The following is a 15,879-nucleotide window of genomic DNA, read 5'->3' as shown; positions in this document are numbered from 1 at the left end:
TACCTTACGTGACCTTCGGAAAAGTCTCTAAGACTTGAACACTGGTTTCCCTTTTCATCAAAAAATGTATTGCCCTCTTGCCATGGATGTAAGTAAGCTCTTAACTCCTCAGCCCATCCTCTCTCTTCTTTAAAGCATTCATCACCCATCCTTCTCTCTCTTAGAGATTCATCTTCCCACGAGCTGAGGTTAGTTGCCATTAGGACATTTCCACAATCACTTCAGCTTTTCCCTTCCATCAATGTGATGCTCCCAAGGAAAGAAAGCATTGACCATTTTGTTTGAAACTGAGACTGGTAAGAATATATCAGCTTAGAGAGGTTTTAAGAAGTTGTACCAGATTCCCTGCAGTAAAGGTTCTGGTCTAAACTTGTCCTATAGTGTTACATGTTATTTTCTGATGCTGCTGTGGTTTAGCCAAGGAGCCCTCGAATCAGGAAGAAAGATCTGGAGCTCTCAACATGGCTGTGCCCCTCATTAGTCATGGGACCCTCTGATCTTTGGTTTCCTTGCTTGTGAAAACAGGGTTTGTAGGCCTATTTCTCAGGGTCATCATGAAGATTATGTGAGATAGCTCATGAATAAGTGCCTGACACAGAACTAGGCAGAAATAGAATTTCATAAATGTGAATTTCCTACCAGTTGTCAGTTTTCTTCCCTAGCTGAGAAATTTGGGAAGGATGCAAAAGTTATACTATAGACAGAATTTTTTTTTTAAAGGTTTTATTTATTTATGTGACAGAGAGAGACACAGCGAGAGAGGGAACACAAGCAGGGGGGGTGGGAGAGGGAGAAGCAGGCTTCCTGCTGAGCAGGGAGCCCGATGCGAGGCTCAATCCCAGAACCCTGGGATCATGACCTGAGCCGAAGGCAGACGCTTAACTGACTGAGCCACCCAGGCACCCCTATAGACAGAATTTCCGAAAGGATTTAGGTTAAGTTGGCTGACAAAAATATTGATTACGAAGGTGGTAGCTACTACGCTAATCTATCTACCTACCTACTAGCCATCCATCTGTCCATCTGTTCATCCATCCATCCTCTATTTATCTATCATCATCATCATCATCATCATCATCATCATCTATACTTATCTATCTACCTACCTATGTATCTATCCACACACACACGTACATAGGCATAAACATGAATATAAATACAAATAATTAAACTTGGGGAGCAAGTTTTGTCCCAGATGAAAGGGACTGTTCTAAATTTAAAGAGTTTCCATTCAAGTAATTAAAAACATATGACAGCTGTGGACCCTTGACCTCCAGATTTGTCTTTCTAATTGCTTCCTGCACATCTGCATGTGATGTCACAAAATCCACTTACAAGTTTTACCTTCATATCTGCTTCACTTCTTGATATTTTCCATCTTGGTTAATGGGATCATTATCTGTCTATGAAGTCACCTAAACCAGAAACCAAAGACATCTGTATTTGGTTTTCTTCTTTCTTATATCCAGTTCCCTTGATTGGTACCCTACTGCCTAAACATGCCTTGGTTCTGTCCCCTGTATGGCATCCCCTCTTCCAAGGCTGTATCTGTAGAAGTGAAAGTTAAGATTATAATCACTTGGAAGAGAAAATGGATTCTGTATTTCTTAAGACAAATTTCTGTAACCAATCTCAAAGTAAATTTGTCAATGACATGGTTGGAGGGCAGCTCTGAAAACAGGTGCTAACTTTTCCTAAGGAAAAGATACATCCTGGCCACCTCTCTTTCATGTCTCCCTGTCCTCAGAACTTGGGCCTCACCTGCCCATTTGAAGCTGTAAAAACTGTGGCTTAAAATCAATGATCTAATTGCTCTCACACATTTTGAGTTCCCTTCAAGAAAATGAATATGCATATTTATAAATAAATATATTTATTTCCACTTCTCAACTTCTTATAAGTCCTACTTATTTTTAAAAATATATCCATGGTCTCTATTTTTGAAAGTCTTCCCTTCTTGTTTTCTTCATGTAGTTCTTAAAATCTAATGATGTTAATTGTATTTATTTTTCATTGATTGAAATGTAATATTCCTACTGAATTTCTATTTCTTCTCTTAAATTTGGCTAAAGTGCTCCATGGATTTAAATAAACCTGTCCTGGATTGAACAGGTTCTTAATGTTTCTACTGTGTCCTTGGTATCTTTAGTCCCCTAACTATTCATAACATCCAATGAACTATTTATGATAAGGAATGTGGCTGGTCTTCATCCCAGGTTCCTGGGATAGAGCCTTGAAACCTTTGGAATTTCTTAATAGGAGTATCTTTGTTATTCCCGGTGGATCCCTCAGACCACATCTGAGTTTATGCTAATAAAGTGACTCATGGTAGGTCCCTAACTAGTTTTAGAATGAAGGCTGGCCATGCCATAAAGAACAAACATGTGATTAGAGAGTTGAAGTTTTGAACCAGGTGGCATCAACCCGACTTCTTGACCTCTGGGAAGGGGATGGGAGCTGTAGATTGAGTTCAGTCATGTGGCCAATGATTCAGTCAATTGTGCTGATGTAATGAAATCCTCCAAGAAACTCTGGACACCGGAAGCTTGTGTGAGCTTCCTGGTTGGTGATATACATTGATGTGCTAGGAGGATGACACATCTTGAAGATATATTTGGGACCCTCTCAAATCTTGCACTGTGTGTCTCTTCATTTGGATTCATTTGATTTGTAACTTTTATAATAAAACCATCATTGTAAGTATGGAGCTTTCCTGAGTTCTATGAGTCATCCTCGTGAATTATCAAACCTGAGGGCGGTCCTGGGAACTCTTAAATTCTTAGCCAGTTGGTCAGAAGTGTGGGTGGCTCTTACTCCCAAGCTTTTGGCTTGTGTCTGAAATGAGGGCCATCTTGTGGAGGACTGAGCCCTAAATCACTGAAGTTTGACCTACTTCTGGGTAGTTAGTATCAGAATTGCATTGCAACTATTGCTTGCCTTCAGTATTATCAGAGTTCTCCAGAGAAACAGAACTAGAAGGAATGTATAGACCCATAAAAGAGATTTATTACTCAAATTGGCCCCCATGGTTATGGAGGCCAAGAAGCCTCACAATCTGCCTTCTGTAAGCTGAAAAACCAGGAAAGCCAGTGTGTAATTTAGTATGAGTTTGAGGGTCTGGGAATGACAGGGGGTAGAGGGCAGTGTTGCTGGTGGTGTAGGTCCTGGTGCCCGAAAGCTGGAGAGCTAGGAGCGCCAAAGTCCAAGGGCAGGAGAAGATAGATGTCTCAGCTCAAGCAGAGAGCAACTTCACCCTCCCTCCACCTTTTTGTTCCATCCTGCCCTGACACGGGTTGGATGATGCCCATGCACATTGATGAGGATGATTTTCTTCGTCTCATGTATTAATTCAAATGCTAATCTCTTCCAGAGACCCCCCTCACAGACACACCCAGAAATAATGTCTTACAAGCTATTGGGCATCCCTTAGCCCAGTCAAGTTGACACACAAAATTAACCATCAGACCTTCTATCCTGCTCTCAATCTGTTACATTGCCTCTTTGCAGCAGAGTCTTCTGCTTCAGTTGGGCTGACTGGCTCTCTGCTCATCTCAAGTACTGTACTTCTTTCAGCCTCTGATGCGGATACCTTTCCCCTCCTGTGACACCACTGTTTCACCCATCAAGTTGTGGCTCTTGCCCCTACCTCTTCTTTAGGACATTACCTCTTAAGCTGCACTCTTTCTTCTCTGAAGTACAACACAAGAAATTAACATTTATTTTGAGAATATATATGTTTTCCTAACAGCATAGGAAGAGACACTGAAGTTTTTACACTAGGCTTCCTATTAATGGCAAAATTCTCCTTCTTTGCTTAGCATAGTGATGAAAACTTACAACTTAACATATACTGAACAATTGAATAGCGACAGATTAAAATGACACGTACTTATGTTGATGCAGACTGTAGACTGCACTGACTCATTATAAAGCTTTAGGTTTGGAAGGGACTTTGAAGGTCATCTGGTAAGACGGCTTTGTTTTGCTCCTAAGCCTACTAAGGCACTCCGTAAGTATTTGTGGAATGAATAAAGATAAGGAAAGATGAGCCCCTGGGAGTAATTGACTTGCCCGAGTCCCAGTGCTATTAATATTTATTAAATGAATGAATCCAGACTAACCCAGTATAGCAGTAGGATCGCTCTTTCCCGTTTCCATGTGACCCCAGTTAGCAGCCACATTCTCCTCCCTCACTTGGTTATTGGATGTGAATCTCTTTTCTGGTGCTAACAAGGCTTAAATGATCATAAATATCTTAGAGAGTGAATGGTTTTTTACTCATTCTTTTTGAAATAAGAAAGGCTTTATCTCAGATCAACGTTTAAGTCCTTAATGAACATTTCCTCTTAGAAGGCTTACTTTATGTAGAATGAAATAAACTTAAACCCATAAGCCTAGTATCTAGGATGAAAGGGAAGTCACAAAAGGCAAAGTGTCCCAAATTTGGGTCTAGTTACCACATATATGTAAATCCTAATTATTTCTATTAAGTTGCCTGTTTATTTACTTGTGAATAATAGCACAAAGGCACTTGTTTTCTAAGTAGTGATATTTTATTGCCTAGAAAGATGTTTTGGGTATTTCAAGATATAATATTTATAGTAATTTTGCTAGTTTTTCAGATGAACAATGCAGCTGGTGATGAACTGCTAATCCACCAAGGGAAGACTGTGGAGGACCCTCTCTACCCTTCAGGACTTTGAGCAAAATTATTTACTTTGTATCTTTTAACTATAATCCACCAGGGTTGCCTTGGAAGAGCTCCAAAAGTCATTTCCAAGTGGATATTTATAGAGCATATAAGAGGCAGGGGGAAAAGAAAATAATATACAACAGGGTTTTGTTTTGTTTGCTTAAGAATAAAGTAGAAATCTGGGGATTGCCTCCATGTACCCATAGCCATGGGAATCTTGTCCAGAATGTATCCTCTGGAGCCTTTGTCTGTAGGCAATTGTCCCATTATTCCGGGGGAAAGTGATCTCAAGTCTCTGTGGCATCAACAGCATGCCCGAATGCTTTTTGACAGGGTGGAAATCACAGTAAGATCTTGAATCTGATTTTTCCCTAGGAAGGACAGAATTGGCCATGTAAAGGTCGATGAGGATTCTTAGAAAGATAAGGGAGAACATTGTTTCCCATGCTTGGACTCCCGTAATAAAACCATTGCAGGAGCAGCACTGGACTGAATTGCGTGACCATAGCAGGTTCTTTACCCTGTGCGTGTCCTTGTTCTTCATTTACAAGATGGCAACAACAATCCCTACCCACTCAGGCTTTTTGTAAGTACTGAATGTGATAACATCTGCAAAGACTCAGAGTGGTGCCCAACACTTAGAAAGTGCTCGTAATTTTTGTGAGTTAACTTATGCTAAAACAGCAACAGTTGCTAACTATACCATATATCCTGTATGAGGCAAGACACAATATACATCAGTGCTATAATGAGTAGAACAAGTGAACAATTGAAATTCTCAGGCCCAGATCTTTCCTTTAACACCCAGCTGTTTGTTTTAGTCAAAATGTATCATTCCCTTTAGGGCATTCCTTACCTTCAGTGGTTATTTACTTCCTAGAGAAATCTTATGGATTCGTTTAAAGATGATTCCCAAGTATTTGGGTTCTTTGAAAGTACACTTTCTGTTGTATTTTAGAGGAAAGTAAAATTGTGTAACTCAAAGCAACTTGTTAGATTTTAATGAATATTAATGGGATAATACAATATAAAGATCAAAGACACTCAGTTTATAGTTCAGTTTGTGATCAGCACATTTAATGAGGATGTTCTGTAGTTATCTGATAATAGCAATTCTAGAAATTGAAGGCAAAAGGAGCTACCTGGAATCTAGGAATGGCAAAGGAAGTTGGCCTCCTCAACTATCTCTGTGCAGGTTATAAGGGCATGGACCTCCCTTATGTCCCCTGCCGTCAGGCTGGCAGATCAGCATCATTTTTAGCTATATAGCTGTGACACACGAGTCTGTGAAATTTTACATGTTATATTCAGAACCAAAGCACACTAAGTCTCCCTGGCTTCCGCTTAGGGCCTTCCCTTCAGGGCTGGTAGGATATTGTTTTAGCTTCACCTGGGGTGCATGATATTCATTTGCATCATTTTTAGTGACAGCATTCATTAAAAAAATGCCAGTATAAACAAGACTTCAGGTAGGGTATTTCCAATGCAAACACTTGGCAGGACCTGCGAGCTGAGTGCAAATGGTGTGCAGGCTACAGAGTATTTGCTGAGCAATGGCTGTGTGGTTGCATTTTGTCCTTGGAACCCTTCAAGGTAGGTCCTATTATGATCTCCATTTAACATATAAGGAAACTGAGGTTCAGAATGATTCGGTAGCTCTTCTAAGATCTTACAGCCAGTTCGAGGCAAAGCCACACCATGTTCCCAACAATTAAGCTGGAGTCTCAAGAATCATGTGTGTCTGATTGTAAATGCAGGTAAATCAATGCAAGTAAAAGTGCCTCTTGGCCAGGAGTCCTTCTGCATCTGGGCTTTATTTTTCTTCTTTAATGAGGAGTCCAGAGATGAGCATTTTTGGGGTTTGTTCAGCTGTTTGACAATGTCTGGGCTCCAAGTGGGTGTTTCTGTGATTCTTTTGGCAGCTTCAAGCATCATTACCTCCCGTGATAATGTGGAAAAGCAGGAAGCAAGGCTGGCAAAGACCATGTTCTTCCTGTATCTCTTTTTTAACCTGAAAGAAACACCTTCTCCCGAAGTTTTCCTGGGAAGACTTTGCCCAATCCAGGCTAGTCACATGCCTGGGCCCAGCTGTAGTGGGGCTGGGGAAGCAAATGTCAGGGTGGGTGAGCTCAGTAATGTGAGGGGGGGTCTGCTGTCAGAGGAAATGTGAGAAGGTAACCCTCCCCCTGTCCCCCTCAAGAACTATGAGGTCTGCTTTCAGTAAGATGTCGAAACCTTCTGCTTTGACAATAGCTACAGCTAAAAGACTGCAGGTCTAGCACAGAGCTGTAGACAAACTGGCCTTTTGTGCTCTTTTGATGACTATATTTGATAATTACAACTATCACCTTTTAAGTGAGATAATTGCTGGTGATGAACTGTTGGAATAGTGAACTAAATGAGAAAAATTAAAAATCACCTTCTAACTAGTAAGGACGTGCAATTTAATAACAGCTTGTGGTAACCATGGCTAAGATTGACCAAATGCTCTACTAAGAGCTTTGCTGACAGTCCTCCTGGCAGTCTCCACAGCAACAAAGAGAATCCCTCCTGTTTTGTAGCTGAGCTTTCCACAGGTTAAGCAACCTGCCCATGATCCCACAGCTCATCCACAGCAGAGGGGACGCAGGAACATAGCACTCCACTACTTCTCTCCTAAGCTGCCTCTGAGTGAGTGGGACCTTAGGTTAGTGGCACCCTGTTTGCTCTGAAGAGAGAGACTCTTATCTAGGTACCATAAACCAATAACTGCCCCTCATGTCCCCTCAGTATTCCTATGGGGACTTCTGTCCTTCTGGGCTCTTTCCTAACCATGGCTCTTGGCTCCTGCGATGGCCATCTTCTCTTGAGCTCTGTGTTATTTCCTGTGGTTACCACCCTACTTCCCCACCCCCCAGAATGAGGCCCCACAGTGCTGCTTTGGGCAGCAAGCTTGCTCTGAAGGCCCAGGTGGCAGAGGGTCATCTCAAGCTCATTTTTCTTCCTGACTGCATCTCTGCTTTGGCTCCAACATTTTTGCCATCTACTTGTGATTCCCTATCTTTCTTTAGACTGAAACTTTGGTTTTCCACTTGTTAGTAAGATAAAGTGTCTGTAAAAGTTTTGGAATTGGTTTTGTCTTTGATGGTCTCCCGTTCTTAGGCATTTTCTTCCCTAACGAGCCTTTAAAATTGGAAATATAGCTGGAGAAGGATTTATTCTTCTATTGTCCAAAGTCAGTCTCCAGGGTGATGGGCAAATCTTTGTTTTTCTATTAGGGCCCACACCTCATGTAGGAAGGGAATAGCCCAAGAATCTCAGCCATAAAGTTATCATGCATCTCTGAAACTTGTCCCCATTCTATACTGCCTGGGACATCTTCTTTACTGGCGTGCAGACCTAATATTTATTTCTTATGTCATTATTCAACGTTCCATGTGAAGTGGTGGTCCCAGCTTGAGCCAAAGCCAAAGATACAGACCTATCTGGGCATCTGATGAACTGTTTGAGGCAAGCTCAGAATCAGTGTGGATTTAATTTATGAAAAGATGACTGGGAGAACATGAAATGACAAGGCCAGCACAAGGTCTTTGTTCTGGAGACTGGACCCTGGCCCTGCACCTGCCTCATGCTGGAGACCAGGGTTTTGGGCAGAAGTTGAAGGAACAAGACTCCAGACATCTTGAGGGTATAAGAAGCCCTTGGGGGTGAACATATGTGACCCAAAGTCAAGCAAAGGGTTGTTCCATTTCTGCATGGAGCATAGCATGGCTTGGGTCATGTGATGCACAGAGCAGGGACTCAGTGGTTATTTGTTGAATGAAAGAAGGAAAGAGTGAATAGAAAAAATAGAGGACTGAACATCACCTCAAGGATATGCAGCCTGGAGAGCCCCAGAGAATGGTGTCTGAGCTGCAGCCTTCTGAGCTGCCATGCTGAATCCTGGATCCCAACCATGAAGGTCCCTAAGAAGCTCCTGGGGGCAGTGTTCTTAGCAAGGGGAGTCTGAGGAGGACAATGTGGAGAATACCAGGAAGAGAAAACTAACTTCATGGAAACCCCCAGGACTCCTGGAAAGAACATAGGCTTTGAAGTGCTCCAGAGAGGGGTATAGGGAGTGAGGAGGGGTTGTGAATAGCACAAAGGCATCTCTGAGGGGAGACTAGATGGAGATCCACCTTGCTTTCTGCTTCCAAAGATCTCGAAGGGATGCCTTATGCTGATTGCACATAGTGCCCTATGGCCTAGCTGTGGCTTCTGTAGGAGCAGTGATTGTGACCCTGTTTGTACCTCAGGCTGGGGAGCCCCTGAGAAGACCGACACAATCCAGGTGTTAAGGAAGGTTGAACTTCCTTATCTTTGTTTACTTCTACACTGCATCTTTTATATGGAAACTTTCTGATAGTTATTTATTGGTTAATTCATTATTACTGTTAACTTTGGTCTTAAACTGATATATATGTGATTGTATTTCTATCCTATATACAGTTGATTGTAAACTATATATATAGTTGATGGTATCTATCTATCTATCTATCTATCTATCTATCTATCTATCTAGTTGGTGTATAGTTGACTCATGTACGTCCTCAAAGGCACAGAGGTCTAAGAGCTAAGAGGCAGGGGCCAGATGGCCTGAGTTGAATCACATCTCTGCCTTTTGGGAATGTTATTGAAACTTTCTGTGCCTCAGCTTCTTGCCTTGCAGGGTTCTCATGAGGGAACCTATGTGCTATTCTCCATTAAGCTCCTAGAGCATTGCTTGGTGTATAAGAAGAGGTCAGCTGTGGTTACACTTGTATTGAATGACTTCTGGTAGGCAATCCTGCCTGTCCTCCCAACTCTTTCCATGGCCACTGCACAGGGCCTGCTTGGAGCTTTCAGATAATCTTTACTTTCAGATATGGAAAAAGGGAAAGTGTGTCTAAGGGACTGTTTGGGGGAGCATAGCGAGCCATGCAGTGCTGACCTTGCTCAATACAGACCTAAAGACATTCATTGCATTCCAGAACTGTGTTTGGTTCTAGGGATGCAAAGGTGAGTATTTCATGGCCCCTGGGCTGGTGCACTCAGGGCTGAATCCCCCTCGATTGTTGTACTTCTCTCATTTCCTCCCGTATAGATTCACATACGTTTTCAGATGACCTTTAAAATGGAAATACTTCTGAATAATTTGATCATTAGATGAATTAGCTCAATCCAGTTCTTTCCTTATAACACAGTGGCATGAAGGCATGGGGAATTTTTGACCAGGAAGACAATATAAGAACCAATTTTGGAAGGGGGGACATACAAGGATCTGGACAGAAATAAGTGGCCCTAGAATAGAGACATTCAGAAAAAGATACAGAGAACTAGCAAAGTCAAAGTTCATTTATTTTCCAAACTTTGCACACGATCTGTCTTGAGCAGTGCATGGAAGGACAAGGACACTCTTTCCCATCTGGTTTCACTTTCTAGTCCCCACCTATTCCCTCATCCTCATCTTGAGACCCAGAGCTTTTAATATAACAACTCATCTACTTTATGTTAAATAAGCTTTTGCTGTGTAGCCTAAGAAAAGAACTCTCAGTGATTTATTCCATCCTCTTGAGGTGGCTCCAGGCTTCACATGTCTCCCACACCTGGCTCCTGCTCTTCACTCCTCCCCGCCATTACGTCCTGTGTCAAAACCAAGGAGCCTGTGGGCTGGAGATCTGGTAGGTGATTAAGAGCTCTTGAGAACCCATGGTGTATTCTTGTTGACATCATCCTCTCTTGGAAGAGGGGAATAGGGTCTGTGCTTTTTTAGCTCTTGGCCCTTTTACAGATATTTTCACTCTCACATAGCTGGTGTGAATGGACAGGCCTGGGTCTTCCTCTCATTTTGGAAGGGGGCCTTCCCCACCCTGAGAAGTCCTAGGTTTAGGCAACATAAGCCAGTTTTGCTATAGGTCTTGGAGACAAATATGCATTTTCCTTTGCTCCTTCATTCTGAAGAGGAATGAGCACTGAGATGGGTGGAATTGTGACCCCCCCTTCCATTCATGGGTTGAAGTCCCTCACCCCTGGTACCTCAGGACATGACCTTATTTGGAGATGGGACCTTTAAGAGGCATTTAAGGTAAAATGAGGTCTTTAGTGGGCAGTAATCCAATACCACTGCTGTCCTTATAAGAAGAGGAAATTTGGATACATACACAAAGGGAAGACAATGTGAGGACGAAGGAAGAAGATGACCAGCCAGGAGCCAAGGGGAGAGGCTTCATTCAGGAGGAACCAACCCTGCCAACACCTTGATCTTGGAGCCTCCAGCTCTATGAAACAGTAATTTTCTGTTGTTTAAGCCCTGCAGTGTGTGGTGCTTTGTTATGGCAGCTTGAGCAAACATAATACAAGCACCATCCCTGCTCGCTCTGCAGAAGACCAGGATCAGTGATCCTCCAAGGGGAGAGTAAGAAATAAAGAGGTTTCTGGTCTAGCCTTGGGCCCCAGGCCTCATTCATTAGAGAGAGTCCATGTGGCCTGCATCTTGTCTGATTTAAGTCAGCAGACCCAGGGGCATGGCCTGTAAATAACAAACGAGGTGCCTTTGTCCTTCCGCATTTCCCTGCCTTCTGCCCCAGCAAGAAGAACCTGTGACCACTCAGGTGAGTGACTCATCAAGGATTGGGATTCTAACCAAATACCTTTCTAATTCATCACACAGCTAACACGGTTAGAACTAACACATTTAGAACTTTGCATTCAGGGGAAAATATGTTCTACATTCCCAACGACAATTTGTAAGTGAATTTTTGGATTGCAACTTGTTTAAGTTGAGGCCTGCCAGTATTTGTAGATTTCTTATCGACATTCGAACTGTATACGTTTTACTGACACACCACAGACTTCCACCTTTTCACTAATGGAGCCCATTCTTCCCAGAGCTAGTACTGCTTGCTGCACTTCTTTGTCACAGTGAGTAAAGAGTTTCAGAGGATTTTGCAGATATGAATAATAAGCCCGAGAAGTCCTTCTTCTTTTTAAAAAATATATATTTATCAATTTGAGAGAGAGAGAGAGAAAGAGAGAGAAAGAAAATGCAAATGGAGGGAGGTGCAGAAGAGGGAGAGAGCCTCAAGCAGACTCCCTGCTGAGCACAGAGCCTGACTCAGGGCTCCATCCCAGGACTCTGAGATCATGACCTTAGCCGAAATCAAGAGTAGGACGCTTAACCCACTGAGCCACCCAGGTGTCTTGAGAAGTCCTTCTTTTTTATGGTACTGGACATCCCTAACAATCAGAAAGGTTGAGAAATTTTAGTTTTCAATATTTGAGATGCTGTTTTCCATTGACATGAAAATATTCACTTCAAAACATTGAATGCTGGTTCAATGAAGAGAAGACAATGTCTTTCTTAACGACTTGCCATGAAGTATTCTGTTCTCTTGTAACATTCTTTAGTATCATATAAAGGAGGGTGAAAAGCTACCCACTTCTTTAAAAGTACAGTAAATGAGCTCAACCAACATTGGTTAAAGGCTGAAAAGTAGGTCAATATTTTTAACCAGCTCATAACTATCAAATCCTGCTTCAGGTTTGACAAAAATGATCAGACAAGCATTTACTGAATGCTCACTCTGCTCCCAGCACTGAGCCGGGATAAATGAAGTATTGTGCCTGTCAGCAAGGAGCTGACAGTTTAGTAGATCTGACTCATTGTATTGAAGAAATTCCATTTAATACTTATTAGTGCCAGAAATGAAAGAAGATAATCAAATAAAGTGCTTAGCCAAATACTGGGCATATGATCCAGTATTTCATAATTGTTAGCTATTATGGCCATTATTATAAAAAATAGCAAAAGACATATAATGATCTACTTTGTTGTGTTTTCATTTGCTTCATCCTGTAGTCAGCTCTGGGACAATGCCTGGAAAGTAACATTAATTATTACAGAAGTCTATAAACACCTTCCCAAGTGTTTCTTGACTGCAGCATCACCTTTTCTACCTAGGGATAAAAATAAACAGTCACTCCCCCGGGTAACAACATTGCATTTTGCAATCCAGATTTTATTTTTGACTGCCTTCTTAACAGCTCTGCCAATGTGTTCATTGTATCTGGGTCTTAGGACTCAACTTTGAGGTTTCTGAGCACCCGTTCCCCCATCTTTTTGCCAGCATTAGCTAAATTATCCACTGACTTTTTAAATGAAGGTTGGCCTCAAGATTCAGGACTTTTGGATGTTGTTTCATTTATATTTTTGCAGCTTAGGGGCATGTGTTTATTGCAAAAAGTGTGCAACCACACCTTAATGCTGAGGACCAGAAGGCTGAAAAGCAACAGGCTCACTGATAGGAATGTCCATGCTCCATTCTTTCATGGCCTCCTGTGCCATTACATCTGGAGGAAGGGCTGGAGGCAAGGAGGCAAACATTTAAGGGATGGTTGTCCTGTAAGAATAAATTCCATCCTATTTAAAAAATGCCTTGCAGCAGCTTTCTCTGACTCTCTGGCTGACTGACCCCCTCCAATGGACAGGGCATGGCCTTGGGCAGGGCTTTCTACTGTGACCACACTCTAATCCCAGCTCCCACACTGTCATGCCACACTGGGACATCCACACACAGCTCCCTGCTCTCATCAGCAGAGATTTCTCCCACAGCTGGACCACATCAGGGCCTGCTGGATGGCCACATGGGATCCATTTTCTGCTATCGACTCTCGTTATTGAGGACAGATGTGCATCCTGAAATTTAGGTCCATTCCAATTGCAACAGTCCTGGGACACTTGATAAACTCTGCACTTCAGTGGTAGAAAAAAAACCCCTCACTTTCCAAACTTCTCTGGACAAGCCTGATCATGCAATCAAAGACCCTGCTTGCCTTTTTCTTTAGTATAGAAACTCCTTAATTAAATATGGATTTGTTTTTCACTCCATAGGAGAAGAGAACATTTTTATCTTATGCATGCTGAAGAATGTGTTTATTGAACAAAGGAAACAGACTGAAATCTCATTGGATAGGCTCACAAGGTGGTGAAGATGACAGAAGGACAGTATTTCACAGGGAGAATGTTTACAAGAAATCCTAAGGACAAGAAAGACAAAGCTGGAGGATTTTGGGTCTTTTCACCCCTAAATGGGCAGGCAGGGGCTAGTTGCAGGTTAGTGTGTATAGGAAGTGAGTGTACCTTTGGTAGGAAAACACCCAGGTCTGGTCCTGGTCTATGGACATGGAGTCAGGAGGACTCTGGGGAAATCCAATGGTCCCCGGGCACTTCATCCTTTTCTCACTAAAATGCAGAGTGCTTGCCTGACCTCTAGAGTCTGTTTAAGAGCTAAAGGTCAGCATCATTTTTTCAGGAGGTCCTCCTGACTGTCGCTGTCTGGGTGGATGCATGCATCACATGTACGTGATCTTCTCACAGCTATTGCATGGGGTGCTAGGTGTGACTGTTTCCACCCTCGTCACTGCTCCCTATCAGGGTGGCCCCATCACCTTCTGTCTTACTCCCAGAAAGCAGAGCAGTGTTAGCATATGGTGGACATCCAATTTGTGACAGCAATGGAGAGAGGCACGAAGAGGAAGGAAGAGAAAGGAAACGGAAGGGAGGAAGAAGAGAAAATAGGGAAGGACAGAGGAAGGAAGGGAGAGGGAAGGGTACTTGCTATTCTCTCCTTCAAAACTCTTCCCCCGGCAAGTTTGGGGATTGTGGTCCCCAGAAGTTACTTGTCCCCAGATTCTTTTTTTCTTCCAACTCCTCAATCCAACTTCCTCTTTCCTGTATTTTAGGTCTTCGTGTCCCTTGGTATAGAAAACCAATTTGTTCTAATGTGAGTAATTGTGTTGACACTTTCAGGAAACATCTTCATTATAATTGGACTTCCCGAGGATAACACCTGCAAGGGAGAATTTAGGGCTGTAAGGAAGCCAGTTGGGAGAAATGCAGGGCCCCTCAGTCAAGATTGCACAAGCCACTTCCCATTGCAAATGCTTGCAGTGCCCACGTTAGGAAAGAGCTTTGCTTGGGCAGACAATATGGACTCATCCAGTAGTGCCTGTCCTCTTTTGTGGTGAGGTGGGGGAGGCCACGGCTGTGAGCAGAAGGTTTGGGGGCCCTTTCAAGTGAAGGCAGCGAAGAGCAGAGGTGTCTGCCCTACTTCTGGTCCCCTCTTCAGTGGTCTGGAGACCAAATGTTCCACAGAGAGGGGCTTTGAGACGCAGGAGGCTGGCTTTGCCTCAGAGACAAATAAGCATTCATTGTGTCAGGCCAGTGAGATGTGGTGATTTGCCTTGTTGGAAGTTAGTATTCATTTCCAAGACTAATACATATATTCAGCTACAAACCACACAAAATAATAAGAATACCTTCACAGCAAAATTTCTAAAGATTTGGATGATGCATTCCTGCTCAGAAGGTAGATGTAAATTTGTATCTTTCTTCACAGGGAGGGCAATATTTCTTCTCCACTGTGAAATGAATATCAAAGTTGGAGAAATCAATCCTTTGTGAATTAATATATTTATAAAATGGTAAGATGGCACAGAGCCTAAAAGTATGATTTTGTATCAATTTGGAGAAGATTGCAATAATTCCTGTGAGCATAGTCAAGTCACTTCATTACCCGCATAATATCTCATACTTTAAAAAATGCTATATGTGTTCTCATTTCACCTTAATGCTATTTATACTTGTCTATCTACAAAAGGTTGGGTGGTGAGGGGCATACTAGCAGAATGTGTCTGAACAAATCTCGATTCTGACAGTTCCAATTCTGAGTTGGGGGACAGGGTAGGGAAAGGGAAGGCAGGAGATATCTCATATTACTGTCCTTTGCCCTTAGCTGCTCTCTCCCCATTCCTAGCCTGCTGTACCTTGCCGCGCGGAAATAGAAGTGTTCTGTGGAGGGAGATTAAAGGAATTTCTCACTCAGAATGCCATCAGAACTGTTCTGTACTTGGATTTGAGGGCCCAGATACTCAGTAACAAGAGATTTAGGCCCTAAACTTGCTTTCACTGGTTTGCATGTGATGCCACCCAGCCAAGCTCAGCATGCTCACGTGAGACTATGTAACGCACGACACAAAATATGTGTGGTCTCATGCAAGCATATGGCAGCTTCTTCCGAGGGCTTTAATTGTATGCAAAGATGTGGGAACAGAGTTAAGGAACTTAACTGGTGGGTAATCCAAAACATTCACAGCGCATCAAAGCATACATAGGGAATATCATGGATTAA

The sequence above is a fragment of the Phoca vitulina genome, unplaced genomic scaffold (genome assembly GCF_004348235.1).
Source record: "Phoca vitulina isolate PV1807 unplaced genomic scaffold, GSC_HSeal_1.0 scaffold5, whole genome shotgun sequence".
In the NCBI taxonomy this organism is placed as follows: domain Eukaryota; kingdom Metazoa; phylum Chordata; class Mammalia; order Carnivora; family Phocidae; genus Phoca; species Phoca vitulina.
This window is presented reverse-complemented; position numbering follows the sequence as displayed.